The sequence below is a fragment of the Olea europaea genome, chromosome 19 (assembly GCF_002742605.1).
Source record: "Olea europaea var. sylvestris chromosome 19, O_europaea_v1, whole genome shotgun sequence".
Classification (NCBI taxonomy): domain Eukaryota; kingdom Viridiplantae; phylum Streptophyta; class Magnoliopsida; order Lamiales; family Oleaceae; genus Olea; species Olea europaea.
The window spans coordinates 4,660,748-4,665,849 of NC_036255.1; positions in this window are offsets into that span (position 1 = coordinate 4,660,748).

The following is a 5,102-nucleotide window of genomic DNA, read 5'->3' on the forward strand; positions in this document are numbered from 1 at the left end:
ATATCAACTCACAATTGGGTAATTTTGACTTTTGTAGGTCATAAACTCCAAAAGTTAAAAGAAAAAAGCAAAAGGGAGTGAAAAGTGACCAAAAGATTACAAAATTGTGAAGTTGAGGACTAAAGTGCACAAGTGCCTAAAGTTGAGGACTTTAGACTGCAATTTATGGAAGACAACAATGATATAAAAGTCAAAATTTGGGGACCAAATTGTATGAGATCAAAGTTGACGGACTTGAAGTGCAGTTATCTATGAGACTTGGCTGCAAGATGAAATCAATTTTATTGGTTTTTGACGGAGATATGACGCCTAGACGTGGGGATCTTTTTGGTATTTTTTGAAACTTCAAGGACCAGGGATACAATTTCTCTAGGTTTTAATTTTAAAACTAGCAATTGGGTCTTGTGATTGGAGTCTCGGTAGATTTTCGTCTTCTTCCTTTTTCATATTCATCTCTTTTTTTCCTTTCCTTTTCCTTTGATTTTTCTTGTAATTTTTTGTGCAAATCAAAAGCAAAGGGAGAATACGTTAATGTGGATAAATAAAAATCAAGGCCAAACTCCAAAAATTGGTTTTATCTATAACTTTGTATTTTCTCAATTATTTTGACATATTTGTAATTTATTGTTATAAATATTTTTTTCATTTATATAATATGGGCTAATTTATTGTGTTGAGATTTATGGTAGTAATTTAACCTAATTTTAATATTTGTTCTTTGATGTTAAGTTACTTATTTTTAAGTGTTTTTATTATTGTTATTTCTTGAATTTTCATTTATGTGGCCAATAAATGACTATGTTTAGTGATTTGTACATCGTTCGAGAGAAGATTGTGCATCTTAGATCAAATAGTAGAAATCCTAGATTTATGTAGGGGATATATCCCAATCCGAGGTAACCCACTGAGTTACTTTCACAAAAAATTAATGCGGCTATTTGGATTTAATCGACATAGAGATATAGTAAGTTAAACCAATTGATTAAGGTTAATTTCGCTCTCAAGAAAGGCAATTAGCTAAAATTGGAAGATCGGATCAAACATCGTAAATAAGTAATTTGTTAATTGGCTCATGAATAAATTAATTAGGCAACAGTTAAGTGAAACCATAAATCCCAACTACGTTTTTCCTCCAAAATTCCCAAGTATTTATATTTTTGTATTTTGTAGATTTTTAGTTAATTTTTCTTATCTTCAAAATTAAATTTTTTGTTGTGTGTTTGTTTCTTTTCATTATTAGAATCAAATTAATTAGAGTTGTGTAATCTAAATTAAACATTTCTCGAGAGATCGATAATCTGAACTCAAAATGTCCACTTTATTACTTGAACGCGATTCGTACACTAACAATTTGCACTTTTAGCGAACAACGATGATGGCAATGGAGCATTTGGTGGTACCAGATAGTAGGTAGCGATGGGCGTGGGTTGGGTTGATTTTTGTCCAACCCAACCTAATATAATCGGTTTGATCGAAATTTAACCCAACCCAATTTGTGTAAAAGTTGAAGCCCAGCCCAACCCGAGTATTGGACGGTTTGGAACAGCTTGTCAACAAAGATTAAAGTCATTCATTTTTTGGGTCTAAAATAACATTAATATAATCATCCAATGTCTATAGACTTGAAAATTAAAATAGTACGACACAAATATCCATTAGAATAATTATCCAATAACGATTACATATTTCATTACAAGTTTACAATGCTGGGGCAGAAAATTGTTGACACTTGGCTGGAGGAAAAATTTGTTGGCAGAAATCGTTGGAGTTTGCAGAAGAAGAACAACTAAATTTGATTCAAAATAAAAACACGTGAAGTGAAGAAAAGCAACATTAAATCAGATGGTTAAACTGTGCAGATGTATACCTGTAGGAAACTTGATTGGCCAAAAAAAGGTGCAAAAAATAGCATTAAAACCAGCCACCTAACCTGAAATTGAAGGCATTGCCATCCACATAGATAAAATTCAAATGAGAAACTAATGATTTCATATTCACAGGGCCTCAAATTTGAGCCAGCTAGTCACGGGATCACACCTAAAGTAGCTTTGAATTCCAGTCATGAAGCAAAAAAGTTAAAAATTATACTCCCTCCTCCCACTGTTATACTGGGATGTCCCATGACCGAGTTATGTTTAAGAAATTACAAAATATTTCTCATGTTACAACTATTGTACCTTTGTCCCTGTAATTCCTTATAAGATGCCAAGTGCCATTTATTACACCTTAACTATAGTAAATAATTCATTTTAAGGAAGAATGTGAAATAAAGAGCAGCAATCAGAAGTTGGTTTCTCACAAAATTCTCTAGTAATGGAATAGGGATGGTAGCGATAAAATTTTCACCAATACACGTGCTCCAAACCATTAAACAAGGTCAGCACAATCTCTTTGCTGAAAATAAATATGTACGATAGCCAGAAATTGCACAGGCCTTAAGTTTTGTCTCGTGAATAGTCTAATGTTATGTAGAGATTGTTTTTCTAGTTAAATTTATTCAAGGTGATCACTTTACTCATCAAATCTTGAACTATATGATTTCAGTTAACCTTTCACCGATCAAATCTTGGAACAAGACTTTTAACAACTACATCACTAAAAAATTGTAGATTGTAGTAATTAGCAAAGCAATTGTATGTGTACAAGTAACAAGTAAACAACCAAATGCGGCATAGAAGAAAAAAATTAGGCTGAAGTAAAGCACTAAAAAAGCCTAAAAAACAGAGTGTGAGATACTATACGTGGCTTGTGGGTTTTCTAGCACTGGATGTCCAGTGAGAGGTGTGAGGCAACTGAAATACGAAGATAGCTGCTGTCAGTGATTTGAGCGATAGCGAGAGAGAGGGGGGACAGAGAGATTTTATGGCTTCTTTTGACTGAAGAGTGATTAGGTTTAGGCATTTTATTTCCTAAATTACTCGACCCACCTACACAGCTAAAAAATCGAACCCACTTAAAACAACAAAAAATTCGACCCAAACTGATTGAGTTGGTTTGGTTTGGGCGATTTTGGCAGGTTCGATAGGGGTTTTGCCCACCACTAATAACATGAAGGATATGAAAAAGAAAGCATAGATGTGGTCACAAATTATTTGGTGTTTATTTGGTGGTGGCTACGATGGCAATGTCAGTGTGGTGGTGGCGATGGCAACAGTGGCAATGGAGTGGGATGAATAGTGGTGAGGTGGTGGTCACAAGTTATTTGGTTGATTGTGACCAATGAAATATATAATTTGTGACCTAAAAAATTGTTACGCTATAACCAATTAATTTAATATTTTGTGACCATAAAATAAGCCGTGACTTATAAAATATGCGATTTGTGATCAGTATATAACTTGTAACATATAAAATTTGTAACTTGTGACTATAACATTGTAATTGTGTCTAAAACATAACTGTGACAATAAATTATATGGTTTCAAATACCTTTAGGCAGTCGTCATCAAATGCAAATGTTGTGTCCTTCTCCAAAAGGTTGCATAGGGGTTTATCTACTTTTGATGAACCTCCCGTAGAATCCAGCATGCCCTAAGAAACTTCGAATGCCTTGACATTGGTGGGTGATGGTAGCTTTGCAATTGTATCAATTTTTGCGCTGTCAACTTCAAGTCCCCTTCTTGAAACATGGCGGCCTAGCACAATTCCTTTTTATACCATGAAGTGACATTTTTCCCAGTTAAGAACCAAGTTCTTTTCCTCATAGTGTTGTAACACCAAGGAGAGATTGTGAAGGCAGTTGTCAAAAGAAGTACCAAACACCGAAAGTCATACATAAATACATCCATAATGTCCTCAACCATGTCCGCAAAGATCGCCATCATGCATCTTTGAAATGTGGCCGGTGCATTGCATAACCCGAATGACATCCGTCTGTAGGCAAAAGTTCCATAAGGACAGGTGAAGGTTGTCTTTTCTTGATCTTCTGGCGCTATAGCAATTTGATTGTAGCCCGAATACCCGTCAAGAAAACAATAGTAAGAGTAACCCGCTAATCTGTCCAACATTTGATCAATGAAAGGGAGTGGAAAATAATCTTTTCTAGTTGCCTTGTTCAGCTTCCTATAGTCAATGCACACCCTCCTGCCAGTTACTATTCTAGTTGGAATTAGCTCATCGTTGTCATTCTTAACTACTGTCATCCCTCCTTTCTTTGGTACCACCTGCATTGGGCTGACCCATTCACTGTCTGAAATGGTGAGTATGATCCCTGCCTTCAATAGATTTAGTGTCTCAGCTCGAATCACTTCTTTCATTGCTGGGTTTAATCTTCTCTGATGTTCAATGGATGGCTTGTAGGACTCTTTCATGAGGATTTTATGCATGCAGATTGTAGGACTTATCCCCTTGACGTCAGCTATCGACCAACCCAAAGCGGCCTTGTGATCCCTCAACACTTTTAATAATATGTCCTCTTCGTCCTTGGTGAGTGATGAAGAAATGATCACAAGAAATGCAGAATTGTCCCTCAGAAATGCATAGTGGAGGTGATCTGAGAATTGCTTCAGTTCAATCTTGCTGCTTTTGCTGCTTTCTTTATCATTTGATTCCTCTGATTTCTGAATATCTTCACACTATGATAAGTTGTTTTCAACTGCTGTAGACTCTAGAGCCAATATGCAATCAATCAGGTCTTTGCTCCCTGCATATTCTCCAAAAGAGCTGGTGTCATCCTTTGTTGAACTAAACATCATACACTACTCCAAAGGATCCTCAATATATAATTTCTCTCGCTCACAGCAGAATCAATGAAGTCAATCCCGTAGCATGTGTCAGTGTCGTCCGAGTACTTCATTACTTGGTAGATGTTGAACCTCACCTCTTCTTGATTCACTCTCAATGTCAAATGTCCTCCTTGCACATCAATTAATGCTCTTCCAGTTGCTAAAAATGGTCTGCCTAAAATCAGTGGGATTTCCTGATCTTCTTCCATATCCAATACCATAAAATCAGCTGGGAAGATGAATTTGTCGACCTTTACTAACACGTCTTCAATAATACCTCGTGGGTAAGTGAGGGACCTATCAGCCAGTTGTAGAGTCACTGTTGTTGGCTTGACTTCCCCAAGACCTAACTTCTTGAATACTGATAATGGCATTAGG